This window comes from Giraffa tippelskirchi, chromosome 8, assembly GCF_054371585.1.
Source record: "Giraffa tippelskirchi isolate mGirTip1 chromosome 8, T2T-mGirTip1v1.2.pri, whole genome shotgun sequence".
NCBI classification, from domain to species: Eukaryota; Metazoa; Chordata; class Mammalia; order Artiodactyla; family Giraffidae; genus Giraffa; species Giraffa tippelskirchi.
Window position 1 is genome coordinate 48,509,510 of NC_137282.1, and position 22,608 is coordinate 48,532,117.

At 41.1% G+C, this 22,608-nt stretch overlaps 1 long non-coding RNA gene across 1 annotated transcript in view; it reads right to left on the reverse strand.

Annotated features, from left to right (window-relative positions):
* Positions 1-21,519, reverse strand: part of LOC145517025 (uncharacterized) — an 81,935-nt gene extending 60,416 nt beyond the window's left edge. Inside the window, exons 1-2 of the long non-coding RNA XR_014061937.1 lie at positions 19,969-21,519; positions 11,615-11,739 (exon numbers count right to left, since the gene is read on the reverse strand). This is a non-coding gene — a long non-coding RNA (uncharacterized LOC145517025). The remainder of the gene's footprint in view (positions 1-11,614; positions 11,740-19,968) is intronic.
* Positions 21,520-22,608: the final 1,089 nt, after the last annotated feature.

A 22,608-nucleotide genomic window follows, 5' to 3' on the forward strand; every position in this document is an offset into this window, starting at 1 on the left:
GGTGATAGAAGCAAAGTCCGATGCTGTAAAGAGCAATATTGCATAGGAACCTAGAATGTTAGGTCCATGAATCAAGGCAAACTGGAAGTGGTCAAACAGGAGATGGCAAGAGTGAACGTTGACATTCTAGGAATCAGCGAACTAAGATGGACTGGAATGGGTGAATTTAACTCAGATGACCATTATATCTACTACTGTGGGCAAGAATCCCTTAGAAGAAATGGAGTAGCCATCATGGTCAACAAAAGAGTCCAAAATGCAGTACTTGGATGCAATCTCAAAAACGACAGAATGATCTCTGTTCGTTTCCAAGGCAAACCATTCAATATCACGGTAATCCAAGTCTATGCCCTGACCAGTAACGCCGAAGAAGCTGAAGTTGAACGGTTCTATGAAGACCTACAAGACCTTCTAGAACTAACACCCAAAAAAGATGTCCTTTTCATTATAGGGGACTGGAATGCAAAAGTAGGAAGTCAAGAAACACCTGGCGTAACAGGCAAGTTTGGCCTTGGAGTACAGAATGAAGCAGGGCAAAGGCTAATAGAGTTTTGCCACGAGAACACACTGGTAATAGCAAACACCCTATTCCAACAACACAAGAGAAGACTCTACACGTGGACATCACCAGATGGTCAACACCGAAATCAGATTGATTATATTCTTTGCAGCCAAAGATGGAGAAGCTCTATACAGTCAGCAAAAACAAGACCAGGAGCAGACTGTGGCTCAGATCATGAACTGCTTATTGCCAAATTCAGACTTAAATTGAAGAAAGTAGGGAAAACCACTAGACCATTCAGGTATGACCTAGATCAAATCCCTTATGAGTATACAGTGGAAGTGACAAATAGATTTAAGGGACTAGACCTGATAGACAGAGTGCCTGATGAACTATGGACAGAGGTTCGTGACATTGTACAGGAGACAGGGATCAAGAAAATCCCCACGGAAAAGAAATGCAAAAAAGCAAAATGGCTGTCTGAGGAGGCCTTACAGATAGCTGGGAAGAGAAGAGAAGCGAAAAGCAAAGGAGAAAAGGAAAGATATTCTCATCTGAATGCAGAGTTCCAAAGAATAGCAAGGAGAGATAAGAAAGCCTTCCTCAGCGATCAGTGCAAACAAATAGAGGAAAACAACAGATTGGGAAAGACTAGAGACCTCTTCAAGAAAATTAGAGATACCAAAGGAACATTTCATGCAAAGATAGGCTTGATAAAGGACAGAAATGGTATGGACCTAACAGAAGCAGAAGATATTAAGAAGAGGTGGCAAGAATACACAGAAGAACTGTACAAAAAAGATCTTCACGACCCAGATAATCACGATGGTGTGATCACTCACCTAGAGCCAGACATCCTGGCATGTGAAGTCAAGTGGGCCTTAGAAAGCATCACTACGAACAAAGCTAGTGGAGGTGATGGAATTCCAGTTGAGCTATTTCAAATCCTCAAAGGTGATGCTGTGAAAGTGCTGCACTCGATATGCCAGCAAAATTGGAAAACTCAGCAGTGGCCACAGGACTGGAAAAGGTCAGTTTTCGTTCCAATCCCAAAGAAAGGCAATGCCAAAGAATGCTCAAACTACCGCACAATTGCACTCATCTCACATGCTAGCAAAGTAATGCTCAAAATTCTCCAAGCCAGGCTTCAGCAATACGTGAACTGTGAACTTCCAGATGTTCAAGCTGGTTTTAGAAAAGGCAGAGGAACCAGAGATCAAATTGCCAATATCCGCTGGATCATCGAAAAAGCAAGAGAGTTCCAGAAAAACATCTATTTCTGCTTTATTGACTATGCCAAAGCCTTTGACTGTGTGGATCACAATAAACTGTAGAAAATTCTGAAAGAGATGGGAATACCAGACCATCTGATCTGTCTCTTGAGAAACCTGTATGCAGGTCAGGAAGCAACAGTTAGAACTGGACATGGAACAACAGACTGGTTCCAAATAGGAAAAGGAGTACGTCAAGGCTGTATATTGTCACCCTGCTTATTTAACTTATATGCAGAGTACATCATGAGAAATGCTGGGCTGGAAGAAACACAAGCTGGAATAAAGATTGCCGGGAGAAATATCAATAACCTCAGATATGCGGATGACACCACCCTTATGGCAGAAAGTGAAAAAGAACTAAAGAGCCTCTTGATGAAGGTGAAGGAGGAGAGTGAAAAAGTTGGCTTAAAGCTCAAAACGTTCAGAAAACTAAGATCATGGCATCTGGTCCCATCACTCCACGGGAAATAGATGGGGAAACAGTGGAAACAGTGTCAGACTTGACTTTTTTGGGCTCCAGAATCACTGCTGATGGTGACTGCAGCCATGAAATTAAAAGACGTTTACTCCTTGGAAGGAAGGTTATGGCCAACCTAGATAGCATGTTTAAAAGCAGAGACATTACTTTGCCAACAAAAGTCCGTCTAGTCAAGGCTATGGTTTTTCCAGTGGTCATGTATGGATGTGAGAGTTGGACGGTGAAGAAAGCTGAGCGCCAAAGAATTGAGGCTTTTGAACTGTGGTGTTGGAGAAGACTCTTGAGAGTCCCTTGGACTGCAAGGAGATCCAATCAATCCATCCTAGAAGAGATCAATCCTGGGTGTTCATTGGAAGGTTTGATGTTGAAGCTGAAGCTCCAATACTTTGGCCACCTCATGCGAAGGGTTGACTCATTGGAAAAGACCCTAATGCTGGGAAGGATTGGGGGCGGGAGGAGAAGGGGACGACAGAGGATGAGATGGTTGGATGGCATCACTGACTCGATGAACATGGGTTTGGGTAGACTCCGGGAGTTGGTGATAGACAGAGAGGCCTGGCGTGCTGCAATTCATGGGGTCGCAGAGAGTCGGACACGACTGAGCGACTGAGCTGAACTGATTCAGGGGATGAGTTAAAAGATACAGTTGAAAAATATCCTGGGAATTCCCTGGTAGTCCAGTGGTTAGAACTCGGTGTTCTCACTGCTGCAGGCCAGAGTTCAATTCCTGGTTGGGGAACTAAAGTTCCACAAGCCACATGGCATGGTCAAAAATAACAGGAGCCCTGGCAATGAAAAGTCCACGTACCACAACTAGAGAAAACCCATGCAGCAACAAAGACCTAGTCAGCCCACCACTTCCAAAAGAGAAAAAAAAAGAAAAACAGAGAGGGGGACTTTTTTTGTTTTCATGAAACAAGGTAAACTCATTTTCCAGGTGACTCCTACTTATAATGATGATGCCATCTCACAAATCACCCTGCCAGGACTGTGCCCAGAGGTAAAATATGATAGTTAAGTCTTTAGGAAGATGAGAACCATCTGTTTTAAGCACCCATTTGGGTTTTGGCACAGGTTTACTTAGAAAAAGAGTAAGATTGCAGGTCTGTCTCTACCTGTTAATAAACAAACACCAGAAGGTTTAATGAGGCTGATGGACAACCTGTTCATAAAGTAGGCTGGGTTCAATACAATGCATCTGTCCTGAGTGAAAAAGTGTCCAAGGGTCTGATCATTTGACAGAAACTCGGACAAAGAGAGGATTAGATTAGGCTTTAACTCTTGGGATTTTTAAAATAGAAAAGCGCACAGCTGCCTTATAGATCATCAGAGAGTGTACATTATTTAGCAACTCCTTTTATAACCATTTGCGCTACAGGTGCAATAAGAGAATGTTAATTTTATCTGCCAGGGCATTTCCATTTTGTATATGTGTGTGTCATATGATTCTTTCTTAAAAGCCTTGCTTGAAAGCTTCAGCTAAGATGCTTCTATCGAGGTAAAACTGGGCAAAATACTTTTATTCTAGCCCATCATGTGTGGGGTACTCTGAGCTGGAAAGCAGAGAATTTTCTCATTAATATTTCTAAGCTCTGTAATGCTTCCATTTTCAGCTGGATTAAAAATAAAAGACATCCTAACAGCCCCAACAAAGTATTTTTATCAGGGTAAGAGTAGTAAGTGGCTGAGGTGGCTCCAGTGGGATTATCATATTACATTCATGGAAAACCACCAAGGCAACCCAGGCGACATTCAAGTTTGCCGTTAAAAGTAATATATGGTTGTCTTGCGCTGAGGTCAGACTAATCTGGATAAGAAAGAAAAATGCTCTAAAAAAAATAAAAGAAAGAATGAAAAGAAAGACAATATGCCCCTTGTTGGCTTGTTCCTCAAACTGGGGCCCTTCCAACACGCACACCCCACTGCTTCCTGCTGGCATGGAGGGAATCAATCCGTTCTTTGTAGATATTAAGAAATGGTGGAAGCATTAAAAAGGGAAACACTGAATAGATCTAATGTAGTTGGAGACAAAGGATTTAAGTGATTTTGAAGGCGAGGGCAAGAGGAAAACTGGTCAGGATCCGGGTTGACCAGTCTCCCCATTGGAGGAAGTCGAGGACTTTGAGGTCACACCAGAGTCCACCCAAAAGCTCAGAGGCTACTCCTGTTTCCACTCTGTTAACGTTTTATGTCACCAATCAAATGCAAACAATTGATTTCACTTGGGAATACATTTAAAAGAGATTTTCACAGAACACCTAAAATGTAGTGCTTCTTAAATGTTCCATTTTTTAGAAAAATACTTGTCTGTGCAAAGTCTTAGTTATGGCATGTGGGATCTAGTTCCCCGACCAAGGATCGAACCTATGACCCCTGCATTGGGAGCACAGAGTCTTCTTAGCCATTGGACCACAAGGGAAGTCCCTTAAGTGTTTCATTTTTCATTAACCTTTGTGTGTGGGTGATTTGCTTATTCATCCTGCATGCAGGCATGGGAATATGTTTTTGCTTCACCTTTTAGGAAACACAAGCTCTGTATACATCAATGCTAAGGTACATATCTATTTTAGGTTTGGTATAAAATTGTCCTAATGATGACTTAACCTCAAGCTGATTTTGACTGTTTAAAGGTTTCATTCCATACTACAGAGTACAACGGAGGATATTTTTTTCTCTTTAAGTGAATGACCAAAGCATTATTTTGCTAAAGCAATAAACCCCCACTGTAAATCATGCCACGTGCTAAGTAGGTCACTGAAAACTAAAAGGATACGAGACGTAGTCTAGGATTTCAGTTCAGCAAGATTATCTTTTTGTAATTGCTGCTTTAAAAAAAAAACTATTTTGACTAAAAGCTTGGGGGGGAAGTTAAAGTGTTTTTAAAGCTATGTTATAAGCAGAAAGTTCTTCTGATGCCAGGTACTTATAAAACCCCATCAGTTCACCTTCCTGCTTTAGTAGAATTGTATGCTGATAGAATTTTACTGACATTAAAGGTTGTGGGTCATGTAATACCACAGGGCCACTGTTAATATGGATTTTCCAACCAGGCACTCAACTTGCCTTTCCTAGACCAACTTATATATACCAGTGAGTAAGCAAATAATAAATGAGGGGAAACTACTCTCTCTAGGATTCCAGCCAAAGAAGGAAAGGGAGAATTAGAATAGGACCACTTTACAACCTTTATGAAGAAATGGCCCTAACCAAAGACCGTCAGGGGCTGCAAACATCTCAAAAAGAGAGACCACCATTCAGTACGTACCTCCTGAAGGAAGTGTTCCACACTCTCTGTGAAGGAATCTTGGCCCATCCACGTCCCACCGAACCCCAAGAAACTGAATCTGAGTCTGACAAAACTTTAAACTGGACACAGTATTTAAAGGAAGTATAACGAATAGAGGAGAATGTTATATGACACCACGAAGATGCAATTAGCAAAATCCATCCATGGAACACTACACAAAATAAACAACTCAGTTTCTTCAGCAAATAAATTACAAAGAATGAGAAAGAGATCCTTTACAAGGTTTGCCCTTACTTGCATCCTGATTCATTCAAACCAACTTAAAAATAATATGACATTTATTAGTTCAGTTCAGTCATTCAGTCATGTCTGACTCTTTGCGACCCCATGGACTGCAGCACGCCAGGCTTCTCTGCCCATCACCGACTCCCAGAGCTTGTTCAAACTCATGTCCATTGCGTTGGTGATGCCATCCAACCATCTCATCCTCTGTCGTCCTCTTCTTCTGCCTTCAATCTTTCCCAGCCTCAGGGTCTTTTCCAATGAATCAGTTCTTCGCATCAGGTGGCCAAAGGATTGCAGCTTCAGCTTCAGCATCAGTCCTTCCAATGAATATTCAGGACTGATTTCCTTTAGGATGGACTGGTTGGGTCTATTTGCAGTCCAAGGGACTCTCAAGAGTCTTCTCCAACACCACAGTTCAAAAGCATCAATTCTTCGGCGTTCAGCTTTCTTTATGGTCCAACTCTCACATCCGTACATGACTATTGGAAAAACCATATCTTTGACTAGATGGATCTTTGCTGGCAAAGTAATGCCTCTGCTTTTTAATATGCTGTCTAGGTTGGTCATAGTTTTTCTTCCAAGGAGCAAGCATCTTTAATTTCATGGTTGCAGTCACCATCTGCAGTGATTTTGGAGCCCAAGAAAATAAAGTCTGTCACTGTTTCCATTGTTTCCCCATCTATTTGCCATGAAGTGATAGGATTGGATGCCATGTTTTTTAGCTTTTGAATGTTGAGTTTTAAGCCAGCCTTTTCACTCTCCTCTTTCATTTTCATCAAGAGGCTCTTCAGTTTCTCTATGGCTGTCTGCCATAACTGTGGTGTCATCTGTATATCTGAGGTTATTGATATTTCTCCCTGCAATCTTGATTCCAGCTTGTGCTTCATCCAGCCCAGTATTTCACTTGATGTATTCTCCATATAAGTGAAATAAGCAGGGTGACAACATACAGCCTTGACGTTATCCTTTCCCAATTTTGAACCAGTCTGTGGGTCCATGTCCTGTTCTAACTCTTGCTTCTTGACCTGCATACAGATTTCTCAGGAGGCAGGTAAGGTGGTCTGGTATTCCCATCTCTTAAAGCATTTTCCACAGTTTGTTGTGATCCACACAGTCAAAGGCTTTGGTGTAGTCAGTAAAGCAGATGTTTTTCTGGAACTCTCTTGCTTTTTCTATGATCCAGTGGATATTGGCAATCTGATCTCTGGTTCCTTGCCTTTTCTAAATCCAGCTTGACATCTAATCCAGCTTCTAACATCTGGAAGTTCTCAGTTCGCGTACTGTTGAAGCCTAGCTTGGAGAATTTAGAGCATTACTTTGCTAGCGTGTGAGATGAGTGCAATTTTGCAGTAGTTTTAACATTATTTGGTGTTGCCTTTCTTTGGGATTGGAATGAAAACTGACCTTTGCCAGTCCTGTGACCACTGCTGAGTTTTCCAGATTTGCTGGCATATTGAGTGCAGCACTTTCACAGCATCATCTTTTAGGATTTGAAGTAGCTCAGCTGGAATTCCATCACCTCCACCAGCTTTATTCGTAGTGATGCTTCCTAAGACCCACTTGACTTGGCATTCTCCTGAATGTCTGGCTCTAGGTGAGTGATCACACCATCATGGTTATCTGGGTCATTAAGATCTTTTTTGTGTAGTTCTGTGTGTTCTTGCCCCCTTTTCTTAATATTTTCTGCTTCTGTTAGGTCCATACCATTTCTGTCCTTTATTGTGCCCATCTTTGCATGAAATGTTCCCTTGATATCTCTCATTTTCTTGAAGAGATCTCTAGTCTTTCCCATTCTATTGTTTTCCTCTATTTCTTTGCATTGATCACGGAGGAAGGCTTTCTTATCTCTCCTTGCTCTTCTTTGGAACCCTGCATTCAAATGGGAATATCTTTCCTTTTCTCCTTTGCCTTTAGCTTCTCTTCTTTTCTCAGCTATTTGTAAGGGCTCCTCAGACAACCATTTTGCGTTTTTCCATTTCTTTTGCTTGAGGATGGTCTTGATCCCTGCCTCCTGTACAATATCATGAACCTCTGTCCATAGTTCTTCAGGCACTCTATCAGATCTAATCCCTTGAGTCTATTTCTCACTTCCACTGTATAATTGTAGGGGATTTGATTTGGGTCATACCTGAATGGTCTAGTGGTTTTCCCTACTTTCGTCAATTTAAGTCTGAATTTTGCAATCTGAGCCACAGTCAGCTCCTGGTCTTGGTTTTTTTTTTTTTTTTAATAAATTTATTTATTTTAGTTGGGGGCTAATTACTTTACAATATTGTAATAGTTTTTGCCATACATTGACATGAATCAGCCATGGGTTTACATGTGTTCCCCTTCTTGGACCCCCCACCCACCTCCCTCCCCATCCCATCCCTCTGAGTCATCCCACTGCCCCGGCCCTGAGCCCTTGTCTCATGCATCGAACATGGAATGGTGTTCTGTTTCACATATGATAATATACATGTTTCAATGCTATTCTCCCAGAACGTCCCACCCTCACCTTCTCCCTCAGAGTCCATAAAATTGTTCTATGCATCTGTGTCTCTTATTCTGTCTTGCATATAGGGTTATCGTTACCATTTTTCAAATTCCGTATATATGCATTAGTATACTGTATTGTTGTTTTTCTTTCTGGCTTACTTCACTCTGTATAATGGGCTCCAGTTTCATCCATCTCAGTAGAACCGATTCAAATGTATTTTTTTTAATGGCTGAGTAATATTCCATTGTGTATATGTACCACAGCTTCCTTATCCATTCGTCTGCTGATGGACATCTAGGTTGCTTCCATGTCCTGGCTATTGTAAACAGTGCTGCGATGAATATTGGGGTACATGTGTCTCTTTTAATTCTGGTTTCCTCGGTGTGTATGCCCAGCAGTGGGATTGCTGGGTCATATGGCAGTTCTATTCCCAGTTTTTTAAGGAATCTCCACACTGTTCTCCATAGTGGCTGTACTAGTTTGCATTCCCACCAACAGTGCAAGAGGGTTCCCTTTTCTCCACACCCTCTCCAGCATTTATTGCTTGTAGACTTTTGGATAGCAGCCATTCTGACTGGTGTGAAATGATACCTCATTGTGGTTTTGATTTGCATTTCTCTAATAATGAGTGATGTTGAGCATCTTTTCATGTGTTTGTTAGCCATCTGTATTTCTTCTTTGGAGAAATGTCTGTTTAGTTCTTTGGCCCATTTTTTGATTGGATCGTTTATTTTTCTGGAGTTCAGCTGCAGAAGTTGCTTGTATATTTTTGAGATTAATTGTTTGTCTGTTGCTTCGTTTGCTATTATTTTCTCCCATTCTGAAGGCTGTCTTTTCACCTTGCTTATAGTTTCCTTTGTTGAGCAAAAGCTTTTAATTTTAATTAGGTCCCATTTGTTTATTTTTGCTTTTATTTCCAATATTCTGGGAGGTGGGTCATGGAGGATCCTGCTGTGATTTATGTCGGAGAGTGTTTTGCCTATGTTTTCCTCTAGGAGTTTTATAGTTTCTGGTCTTACGTTTAGATCTTTAATCCATTTTGAGTTTATTTTTGTGTATGGTGTTAGGAAGTGTTCTAGCTTCATTCTTTTACAAGTGGTTGACCAGTTTTCCCAGCACCACTTGTTAAAGAGATTGTCTTTTCTCCATTGTATAATCTTGCCTCCTTTGTCGAAGATAAGGTGTCCATATGTGCGTGGGTTTATCTCTGGGCTTTCTATTTTGTTCCATTGATCTATATTTCTATCTTTGTGCCAGTACCATACTGTCTTGATGACTGTGGCTTTGTAGTAGAGCCTGAAGTCAGGCAGGTTGATTCCTCCAGTTCCATTCTTCTTCCTCAAGATTGCTTTGGCTATTCGAGGTTTCTTATATTTCCATACAAATTGTGAGATGATTTCTTCTAGTTCTGTGAAAAATACCATTGGTAGCTTGATAGGGATTGCATTGAATCTATAGATTGCTTTGGGTAGTATACTCATTTTCACTATATTAATTCTTCCAATCCATGAACACGGTATATTTCTCCATCTGTTTGTGTCCTCTTTGATTTCTTTCACCAGTGTTTTATAGTTTTCTATATATAAGTCTTTTGTTTCTTTAGGTAGATATATTCCTAAGTATTTTATTCTTTTTGTTGCAATGGTGAATGGTATTGTTTCCTTAATTTCTCTTTCTGTTTTCTCATTATTGGAGTATAGGAATGCAAGGGATTTCTGTGTGTTAATTTTATATCCTGCAACTTTACTATATTCATTGATTAACTCTAGTAATTTTCTAGTAGAGACTTTAGGGTTTTCTATGTAGAGGATCATGTCATCTGCAAACAGTGAGAGTTTTACTTCTTCTTTTCCTATCTGTATTCCTTTTATTTCTTTTTCAGCTCTGATTGCTGTGGCCAAAACTTCCAAAACTATGTTGAATAGTAGTGGTGAAAGTGGGCATCCTTGTCTTGTTCCTGACTTTAGGGGAAATGCTTTCAATTTTTCACCATTGAGGATAATGTTTGCTGTGGGTTTGTCATATATAGCTTTTATTATGTTGAGGTATGTTCGTTCTATTCCTGCTTTCTCCTGGTCTTGTTTTTGCTGACCGTGTAGAGCTTCTCCATCTTCAGCTTCAAAGAATATAATCGATCTGAGTTTGGTATTGACCATCTGGTGATGTCCAGATAATCAATCAGATATTTTATTACAGTTAACATTATAGTATTTTATTATAATTGAGCAACCAGTATTATTTCTTTTAGAGGTAAAAATAGTATTTTGTTTATCAAACAGAAAGAGAGAATCCTTATCTTTTAGAGACACAGGCTGAAACTGTTACTGATTTTTTTGTTAAAATCAAGCTTTATTTGACCAAACACATATTTTGGGGGATTACTTCCAGGAATTTTCCCTGAGTGTTCCTCCCCACCTTACCCTCATCCCCTGAGGCTTCCTCCATCACAACTCAGTAATACCTTGTACATACCTTTACCTTTGTACCTACATATTGCATAGTAACCTGCTCATGTGTCTTTGCCACTAGACTGAGCATCATAATAAATCACACTGTAATTGACTCTGTATCCCCAATGCCTGGCAAGTGGTGAATCAACAAATGAGTGAATGCAGGAATGGTTCACTCAAACCTGCATTACTGGTATGGCCTCCCTGGTGGCTCAGTGGTAAAGTATCCACCTGCCAATGCAGGAGATGCAGGTTCGATCCCTGGGTCAGGAAGATCCCCTGGAGAAGGAAATGGCAACCTGCTCCAGTATTCTTGCCTGGTAAATCTTATGGACAGAGCAGCCTAGTGGGCTACAGTCCATCGGGTTATAAAGAGTCAGACACTACTTAGTGACTAAACAACAACAAATACATGTGTATAGCACTCATGGAGGGTTTTTTCCCTTCTTTTCCACTTCGTTGAGGTGTGGTTGACAAACAAAATTGTAATATATTTAACATGCACATGATGATTTGACAAAGCCATTGAGTTTTGAACTCTCCGATGCAAAGGGTCTGTGACTCATAGGCAACAAACCTACCACTGAAGCCTTTAGCCTCACTGTTTTAGCCACATTTTCCTCCAAAGAGGCAATGATTAATACACGTAATAGCTAACTTTTATGGCCCAATCCCTACACGCTAAGCACTGTTCCAAGGACTTTTGTTGCTGTCATTCAGTCACTAAGTTGTGTCCAACTCTTTGCAACCCCATAGACTGCAGCATTCCAAGGCTCCTCTGTCCTTTACTACCTTCCAGAGCTTGCTCAAATTATGTCCATTGAATTAGCTTTCTTTATGGCCCAATTCTCACATCTGCACGTTACTACTAGAAAAACCACAGCTTTGACAGTACAAACCTTTATCCACAAAGTGATGTCTCCGCTTTTCAATATGATGTCTAAGTTTGTCATAGCTTGCCTTTCAAGGAGCAAGTGCCTTCTAACTTCATGGCTGCCATCACCATCCACAGGGATTTTGGAGCCTAAGACAATAAAATTTTCTGTCACTGCTTCCGCTTTTCCCCATTCACCATGACAAAGCTGTGACCCATGAAGAGGTCTGAGCACTTTGCAGGTTTTAAATCATATTTCACAGCAACCTATGATGCAAGATCTATTGCAATCATCCTCTTTTTAGAGATGACAACCCTAAAGGCACAGAGATGTGGGCAACTGCCTGAGGTCTCATCTTGCAAGAGGCAGACCCAGGATTCATGCCAGGAAGTCTGACTCCAGAATATCTTTGCTTGATTACACTCAACAGCATCCTTAAGATATCTAGATGCCTGCTAACCTAGTACCATGACTTCACAGAAAACATCATCTCTTAGCCATGGCAGTTCCAAGCACCCGACTCATGTTATTACTTTATCCCAATCAGAAAACACTCGAAATAAGTGCAACCTCAGGAAGATAAACCCCTGGAGGCGGGCATGGCAACCCACTCCAGTATTCTTCCTTGAAGAATCCCCATGGACAGAGGAGCATGGCGGGCTACAGTACATGGGGTCGCAAAGAGTAGAACACGACTGAGCGTCCAAGCACAGGAAAATAAATAATTAGAATATCATTATCAGAAGAATTTGAGTTCCTTCAGCTATTTAGCTGAGCCAATCAACTGGTTTCACACTTGAGTCCAGACATTTCGCCCAGCTGGTAAAAGTGTCTTTTCTCAGAATGAGATCAGAAGTAGCACTGGCCCCATTCGTAAGACATCCATCATCTGGCTGGGATCAAAAACAGACTCCTGATTTAGCTCTCTCCTCTCCACCTCTTGCCCCCATAGGGGTCTGTCTCCTTGTTTGGAATAATATCACAGTTAATCAAGGTTACAAAAACACTGAACATTCCTCCCTCGCTGGAGGAATTTGGGGTTGGTCAAAATCATCATGGAACAAAATATTCAAGATAGAGTGGGATAGAATTGATTTGACCTCCTTTTTTTTCCCCCAAGGAAGAAAGAGTCTGACTACAGGATTCTTGGCTCGGCCATTACTCAAGCCACAAATACTCCAGTTATCCAATGAGTCAGCGGCCTTCACCACACTTTAAATAAAGGCCTTCTATCATGATATTTTTCACAAGTGTTTTACTCCCAGTCGTGTACCCCATAAATGCTAAGCTGTTGAAATTTCTTTCCTCATCTTTTTCTGCAGAGATATATTAATATTAATTAATATTAATACCACAACAGTAATTTCCGGGAACTACTGCCTGTTCTCTGCTAAGGCTCAAACAACAAATGTTCTGGTTATTTCAATGGTAACTTCCTGCAGCCGATCCTAGAATTACTCCTTTTCTTTCTTTCTTTTGCCTGTATTTATTGTGGTAAAATATACATACATAAAATGTGCCATTTTAGCCATTCTTAACTGTGCAGTTCAGAGGCGCTAATATATTTCCTTTATTGTGCAACCATCCATCTAATACCATCCAACATCCATCTCCAGAACTTTTTATTATTTTCCCAAAGGAAACTGTCCCCATTAAATGCCAACTGCCCATCTCCATTCTACTTTCTGTCTCTATGAATTTGTCCTTTGCTTTTTTGATAGGTTCAACAGATATGATAATCATTTTAAGGCTAACAGGTTACTAAAGCCAGGAAGCCTGTACCTTTTTATACTTAATTTTCTATTTTTTGATGTTCAATTATTAAATTTGTAAATGTTGATTCTGATTCTGTGTCAGAATACTGCCCACAATATTGCCTGAGATGCATTTTTATGGTTCTTTTTTCAAAATTTTATTTTTGTTGTGCTGGGTCTTTTGTTGCTGCATGCAGGCTTTCTCCAGTTGCAACAAACGGCTGCTCTCTAGTTGCAGTGCACGGGTTTCTCATTGCGGTGGCTTCTCTCATTGCAGAGCACAGGCTCTAGGGCACGAGGGCTTCAGTAGTTGCAGCTTGCAGGCTCTAGAATGCAGGCTGAGTAGTTGTGCTGCAAGGGCTTAGTCGCTCCGTGGCACGTGGGATCTTCCCAGACCAGGGGTTGAACCGGTGTCCTCTGGATTGGCAGGCAGATTCTTATCCACTGAGTTACCAGGGAAGTCCTATGGTTCTCAATACAATCAAATGTTGGACAGGAAAGAGAAAGGGGCTCTACTTAAAAAATAAAAGTGTCCTAGAGAAATAAGTTGCACCGTTGGTTTAGCAAAGGTTTTAAATGATGTGTATTTTGATGACATCCCTCCTCATTGACACTGTTAGCCACGGATAATTAAGATTTTCTAGGAATTTCCTGGCAATCCAGTGGTTAAGACTCCACACTTCCACTGTGGGAGGCCTGGGTTTGATGCCTGGATAGGAAACTAAGATCCCACAAGTCTCAAGGCCAAAAATAAAAGAACTTTCTAAGTTTTAGGGAGTTGGTTATCTCCCTTTAAAAAGTTTTGCCCACTTACTTATCAACTTTTAAAATGAATAGCATTTTCCCTTTCTCACATGTCTTTGAACTAATATATCAGAAAACAGACAAAACAGTGAACCTCAGATGGGAAGACTCAGGGAGAATTAAGCCAGTCAGAAATGAGCAACCAGTAAAACAACTTCTCAGTGCCCGAGGGCAGACAGTGAGGCAGAAAATAACAATCCTCTCTGTGTTAAAGGCCAAGTGAACAGAAGGCAGCACCTTGTTACTAAGGCGGAGGGGGTGGGTCCCTGAGTTCCGCAGCTGGTGAAGTGGTGGCCGTGTTAACGCGTGTGACTTTGGGTCTGAAGACTGAATTCCTTAAGCATCATTTTTTTGTTCTCAGACAAACAGGGTTGGGGGAGAGTTTGGATAGTAAAATCTATCACAGTTTCAAATCCCTCAACTCTGATAAAGTAGAAAGAAAAATGGGGCTAGGGGTCTAGTGAGGAATGGGGATGGTGTTTCTTCAATGAGTTTTTTATTTTTTAATTTATTATTATTTATGTATTATTATTAATAATTATTATTTATTTATTAAAATTTATTATTTTATTATTTAGTCTAATTTATTTTTTTAACTTTTATTGAAATATAGTTGATTTACAATGTCAAATTAGTTTCAGGTATATAGTAAAGTGATTCAGTTATATATAACATATACATATATACCTATTCTTTTTAAGATTCTTTTCCATAATAGGTTATTACAAGATACTGAATACAGTTTCCTGTGCTATACAGTAGGCGCTAGTAGGTTATCTATTTTACATGTGGTGCTCGTGCTAAGTCACTCAGTCATGTCAGACTCTTTGTGACTTCATGGACTGTAGCCCACCAAGCCCCTCTCTCCATGGGATGTCCATGGAATTCTCCAAGCAAGAATACTGGAGTCGGTTGCTATGTTCTCCTCCAGGGGATCTTCCTGACCCAGGGATCGAACCCGCATCTCTTATGTCTTCTGCATTGGCAGGCGGGGTTCTTTACCACTAGAGCCACCTGGGCATAGTAATGTGTACACTTGAATTCCAAATTCCTAGTTAATCCCTCTCCTCACTTTCCCCTTTGGTTACCATAAGCTTGTTTCCTGTGTCTGTGAGTCTATTTCTGTTTTGTAAATAAGTTGATTTGTATCATTTTCTTAGATTCCACATGTAAGTGCTACCATATGATGTTTGTCTTTCTCTGTCTGACTTCACTTACTTTGATAATCTGTAGGTCCATCCTTGTGGCTGCAAATGGCATTAATACATTCTTTTTTATGGCTAAGTAATATTCCATTGTGTATCTATACCATATTCAAGGGTCTAATTTTAATAAAATGCCTTTTATTAATGTCTTGTTTTTGAGTGTCTCTCAACTTCAAGTATCGTTGGAGTGATACTACACATACTTTGAAGATATGTAAGTAACCTTTCAAAGCATTATGTTATATTAAATATATATACACACACATATATATGATATTACGTGCCGCTTTCACGTGGTGCGTAGTTATCAGTGTAGAGAGAGACCTAAAAAGTGGATTCACAAATGAACCACTGCTTTTGGATATTACTCCCTGATAGGCAAAATATGAAGAAAATCGGCTTTTGCTTTTGTGAAACTCTCCTTAGGATATAAGGCCAAACACTGATGATTCAATGATCCCCTAGTTCCTCCAATTTAGTCCTGAGAACATTCCTGATGGGGTAATTACAGGGAATTTTCTATGAGAACAGTCACTACTCACCATTGTACACGCTAATTATCTTTCCAGGGAGCAGGGTTTTGCCCAGAGGTTCTTTCACCTAGACCCCCAGTCACTTGCCTCTAAAAGGAGAGCATTCATCTCTTCTGTCCAGCCCTAAACTGTATTGAATTGTTTTGCTAGAGGCTCTTGACAAGTCTAAAAACAATCGTATTTGTGGTGCAAATTTTTCCCTTGAAGGCAGAGAGAAGAGATTACAGAGCTTTCAAACTCCTTTCAGTGACCACCCCAAAAGCCACTGATCTTGAAAAGTGATCAAAATCCAAACAGTTTTATAGTAAATCTATCACCCAGAACCACCAAACACTTGCTGAAATAAAGCAGAATCTCGAGGAGGAAAAAAACTTACCCACCAAACTTAAAGGATAAAAAGATGTGAGGAGGTGGACACAGCCAAGAGCCCTTAATCTTTTTAGACAAAACAACCGTAAAGCTCACGTCAAACATTTCCACTTTTCTTACAAGGACTGGACACAGCCGAGCTGTTTCTGTCTTCTGGAAGTGTTTTTTCCCTTGCTTATCCTGACGTCTAAATGTAACCTCAAAGAGAATACAGTATCTCAAGTCGCCAAATGTTGTTTTCTCTGTTGGAGCCCGCTCTCTCTCCAGCTGAGAAGTTCATCATATCCTAATTTAGTAGCTATTCTTTTTCAAGTTGCAGTAAACATCATCACAGACACAAACACACAGGGCAGGTAGGGAAATATCGCTGCCAAAAATATCACAAGCACCCCTCCTGGCAAACTTCCTTTCTCTGACTTCCTTCGGAATTTCAGGCACGCGTGAGCGTTTGCCTAACGCAAGACAAAGCACACTGTAGTCTTTCAGGGACTCCTGTCCCTCTCGCTCTCCTGCTCCAAAGACTGTGTCCGTGGCTGGAGGCGGTGAGCCAGTGACTGGAACCAGCAACTGTTTCGGTGATGAGCGTCCATTAGGGGAGAGAAGAGGTCGTTTGTAAAGGAAATACGCTGGATTAAGTGCCTTGCTCGGCAAGATGTAATGGGTATCCAGTTCACACAAAGATCAATTGTTACAATAGCCTATTGGCGAACAGAACACTAACAGCTTTGGAAAGGAGGAGAAAATATGTCTTTTCTCCCTCTAGGTTCTCTGGCAGTGGGAGCCCTGACTTCTGGAGAGACTGGGGCACAGCCACGTCCTGGGGGTTGCAAAGCCCCCAGCCTGAGTTGCAAGACAGAGGATTTGTAAGCAATGTGCATGCATGCTAAGTTGCTTCAGACTTGTCTGACTCTTTGCGACTCTATGGACGGTAGCCCGCCAGGCTCCTCTGTCCATGGGATTCTCTAGGCAAGAATACTGGAGTGGGGTGCCATGCCCTCCTCCAGGGGATCTTTCCAACCCAGGGATCAAACCTGCATCTCCTGCATTGCAGGTGGATTCTTTACCACTGAGCCACCAGGGAAGCCCTTATAAGCAACACATAGTACCAATTTTAAACCTTTTAGATTTTGTTATTCCACTTACCTGAAGCTCTTTTATAAGAAGTAAAATATAACTACTTTTAAAAAGTTCTCATGTGTATCTCAGGACACAAGTGTGGCCAATTATGTCTTACCAGGTGGCTCAGTGATAAAGAATCCACCTGCCAGTGCAGGAGACGCAAGAGAAGCTGGTTTGATCTCTGGGTCAGGAAGGCCCTCTGGAGAAGGAAATGGCAACCCACTGCAGTATTCTTGCCTGGGAAATCCCATAGACAGAGGAGCCTGGCAGGCTATAGTCCATAGGGTCGCAAAGACATGACTGAGCGCACGCGTGTGCACACACACACACACATTTTAAAATCTTACTTCTGATCTTAACTGTAAATTATTGGAAGTTAGCAACTAAGATTAATTCATCTACATGATCCCTAGTTTCCTGGCAGAATCACTTGCTGTACTTGGTTTTGAATTCATCTTTCATTTGCTCCTTTTTTAAAAAACACATTTGCACCTTTTTCTTTTCTTGTCCACTTTGTTCACTGCCATCCATTTCCTCTTGCTTCAATTCTGTAGTTCTCTCCCACCTCCGTTTTCTTTCTTCCTATTTGTGCACATCAACCCATTTCTCCCCTTTTCCTTCCAATTTTTATACCACAGGTGTCTGTCGGCTAGCATTAACTCAAGCTTTCAGAATAGGTCTTGAAGTTATGACAGAACTAGTAGGTGCTCATTGAAGAAACTGATGAATGAATGAAACAGATTATTCTCTCAGATAATCTGAGTCTGCTCCAGAGACTCAACACAGAAGAGTGAGGGGGAAAAGTAGTGGAAAAGTGAAAGAGAAATGGACTCTGTTGGGAGAGAAGACTGGCCCCTTCCCCTCCATCCCATTCTTCTTGACTAATGGAAAGAAAAAGCGGACTAGCTTGTTGAAGTAATTAACAAATCATTGCCCAGCTGCAGGAAATGAACAAGCCCATAAGAAAAAAATCCCCAAAAGAGTAATGACAGAAAAAAAGTCATATGCCAAACAAAAGTTACCAGCTCTCCAGGAAAAACCCACTCATAAATTGGAACACATGAGTGTCTATCTACTTAATGAAACAGAAAGAGCCTCCCACCTGTGCTACAAAGACCACAAACACTGCCTTCAGACAAAAGACAGGAGAGAAATACGAACATGAAATGACACAGCTGAGCATAAAATCACTTTACACAGCCAAGAGGCCACCATCTTTCAGGTGTCTCCCATATACATCCAACTATCAGAACAGATATCAAAATATTCTATAATAAGCGACTTCCCTTGTGGTCCAGTGGTTAAGACTCCACAGTTCCTCTGCAACTAAGATCCTGCATGACAAAATCATTGCAAAAAGAAAAAAAAGCAACAAACTATAATATTAATAGGAAGTGTGACTGGTTCACCAAGCCAGCAGCCTTATATGTTGTATGAGGAAGTATATCTACTTCCTTTTCCTTTAGTTATCGCGCTTTAAGACAGTAAATTTCATTGCATCATGGTGCCATCCTGTCCTGGGCAATTCCATATGTGGACAACACCACGGATATACTGAGGTATCAAGGGTTATTTTTACAGCAACAGTGTTGCTGCTTCAGCACCACACCCCACATTAGTCATAAAGCTCAACAGAACACCAGTCTACGCAGAGGTGTGACGGGCAAAATTCAGTCTAGGAGGCTTGATTTTCCCTCCCTCTAACGGTTAGCGTCATTGTGGTTCAACTGGCAGTAAAATGATTCCCTTCATCCACGTTTCAAAAGAGGCCCATGGAGGGCAAAATGAGGACAGAAATGGAAAAAGGAAGAGGGTAGGAAAGAAAGATCATGTATCTCCATTTTTAAATGAAAACACAAATGGTAAAATAAAATAACATAAAATCCTGTTTTGAGATTCATTGATATATTTTTTCTTGGTAACTAAAAATAAAAAATCAGTAACCATAGTAACCATATAGCATTTTCCCTACTTTTTTTTTCTTTTTTTTTTTTTTTAACAATTTATTCTTCTGTCCTAACACTTTTGAGCCCTGCACTCCATGCAATTTCTCAATTTTTTTTTCTGTGTTTTTTTTCTTTAAATTTCTTAACCTAACTTAAATCATACCAGTTTCACAGGTTTTCAGATGATGATATAACTTCGAAAAAGCAAACTTTCGTGGAAGGAATACACTTTTATCCGCTGCATTCACACCCTGAACTAGACTCTTTTATTGCTCTTCTGCTTCCTAAAGAGTTTAAAGTAAATCTTAAGAGAAAATTAAATATTCTCCAGAGTGAACGACTCTTTTGTTGGTGGTTAACTTATACTTTCTAAACACCAGGTTTCCGAAGAAAAACAAAAGGTATTAATCCCAAACCCTGTGGCTTTATTTGAAATAATTCTATTTCAGGCCAGATTAAGCCCACTCACGGATTATGTTGTCTTCTCAAGATATCAAAGCACTTTATAAAGATGTACTAATTTAGCCTCATAAACCATTTTTAAAGGTGAAAAAGATCACACTTGTTTACAGAAGGGCAAAATTTTAGTTTCTGTTTCTCCCTTTCTTTCTTTTTTTAATAATTTTTAATGTGGTTTTATTTACTTACTTTGGCTGTGTGAGGTCTTTGTTGCTGCACAGGCCTTTCTCTAGTTGCGAGAGCCAGGGCTGCTCTCCAGTTGCGATACACAGGCTTCTCCTTGCGGTTACTTCTCTTGTGATGGAGCGTGGGGTCTAGGTGCCTGTGCTTCAGTAGCTTCAGCTCCTGGGCTCCAGGGCACAGGCTCAGTAGTTGTGGTGCACAGACTTAGTTGCTCCATGGCATGTGGGATCCTCCCAGAGCAGGGAAAGAACCCGCGTCTCCTGCACTGGCAGGTGGATTCTTTACCACTGAGCCGCCAGGGAAGCCCTCCTCCTTTCTTCCTTCCTTCCTCCCTCTTTCCCTCCTCATCCTCCAGCCTCCCTCCCTCCCTTCTTTCCTTCCTTCCTTTATTTCCAGTGGTAAAGCAAAACTGACAGGTAACTCCAAACAATGCAATGGGTTGGAAAGAAGGTGATAGATGAGACTACTTTTACTAGAGAACAGCCATGCTGACCTATACCTTGTCTTCACGGGGAAAAATGATCCAGAAGGTTCCCCATGAAAACCACTCTGGCATGGTGGGAGTCCCAGAGACACTGAACTCCAAGACTGAAGCTCAGTCCATTGGGTTTCCACAGGACTGTCTTCTTTCTGTAACTGTCTTGGTCTCTGTGCATTTGTCAATTCAGGGCCTTCCTTGCCACTGTGATTCTGGTAGAGTCTGTATTTTCTTGCAACCTTCCAAGGCTCCCCACGACCTCCAGTTAAATGCAATGTATCCAGATGAACAGGGAGGAAATCCTTCAGAAAACAGATCAGTTCTCCCCTTACACCTTTTTTTCTCTTGCTTCTACTCCCTGTCCTAAAATAATCCCATTCATTCTTTCGATATTTCAGTGTCGTTAAAAATTAAATGCTCTTATAAGGGGAGAGAGGAGAGGACCTGTTCACCAGGTAGCAAGTTTCCGTCATGCAGGATGAAGTTCTAGAGATCCAGTGAACGAGACTGTCCAGATAGTTAACAATAGTGCACAGCCATTTAACAATTTGTTAAGGGACTAGGTCTCATGTCATCTGTTCTCTTCACAGTAAAAAAAAGAGAGAGAGAAATTAATATGAAATGACCAAAACAAAGATTCAAACAAAAAAAATCCTATAGCAAGAGTTAATATGTTAAAAGTGCTTGGGAACCTTGGATAAAGGATCTAGGAGAAATAACAGAAAAAGAGGAAATGAAGCACATCTCATAAATTGTTTCAACATCCATGTGGAGAGATTCTGAGCAGGCAGGAAACAAAAGGCCTCTATGAAGGATTTAAGAGATAAATTGTATCCCAATCTACAACCGCAGCATGACAAAGAGTTCTTTAAATATTTCTGATGGGAATGCAGTGAATTACAGCTGACAAGAGGGGGAAGAAGGATGGGAAAGGGCAGGAGGTCGGGTCAAAGAAGACAGTGAGTGTCCTGGTCAGCCTGGAATACCTGCCTCGCCTCTTCAATGAGGCTTTCGCTCTTTATTTAAGATTTGGGAGTTACTTATCCTTGCATAATTTGTTTTTCATCTCAATAGAATCTAGTTCAGAATTGCTTCTGTTTTGATTACCTTCACATTCTAACCATTGTTTATTCATTCATTCAGTCATTCATTCAGTTTTCTAATTTTTTTGGCCACGCCATGTGGCATGTGGGATCTTAGTTGCCCAAACAGCGATGGAACCCATGCCCTCCACGGTGGAAATACGGTGTCTTAACCACTGGATGGCTGGGAAAACCCCTTTGTGTGTAAGCGTATTTTTTAAAGGTATGAAATTATATGGGATTCTCACATAGTTCATTAAGAGATATTTCCATCCACTGAAGTTTACAAAAACTCACCATTCATTGATCCAATCACTAGACAAACCTTGATCTGGAACCAAACACAGCTCCAGGCAGTGTGCTGTGAGCTGAATTTGTTGTAAACAGAGTCCTTTGTATGGAGACCAGGGCCGAGTAAAATCCACACTTTGTGACTCCTTTCAAACATCAGTGTTATGCATCACTAACATTTCACGAGAACTAGCTCTCTGCCAGGCCAGCATTATCTCATTTCATCTTCACAAGTGCTCCGGGCAAAATGAGCACTGGTCACTCCACACTACAAAAGAGGAAACTGAGGTTCTGAACTGCTAAGTAATTGACCTAAGGCCCCGGAGGAGGCTCCCCTGCTGTGTCTGGAAGCTGCCACCCTCCTCTTTGCAGAAATAGATTGTCTTCTCCAATCCAACTTTTTTAAAAGGCACCAACAGTACCATATATGTGTAGGAAACCCACTGGACCCCAACACACACAGCATCCCCTCCCTGGTCCTGCTCCTGCAGTTAATCCAGAGGTCTGCAAGCATTTCTGTAAAGAGCTAGCTAGGAACATCTGGGGTTGTCCAGGCCCTAAGAGATCCAACCAGTCCATCCTAAAGGAAATCAGTCCTCAATACTCATTGGAAAGACGGGTGCTGAAGCTGAAACTCCAATACTTTGGCCACCTGATGCAAAGAACTGACTCATTGGAAGAGATCCTGATGCTGGGAAAGATTGAAGGCAGGAGGACAAGGGGATGACAGAGGATGAGATGGCTGGATGGCATCACCAACTCTATGGACATGAGTTTGAGTAAGCTCCAGGAGTT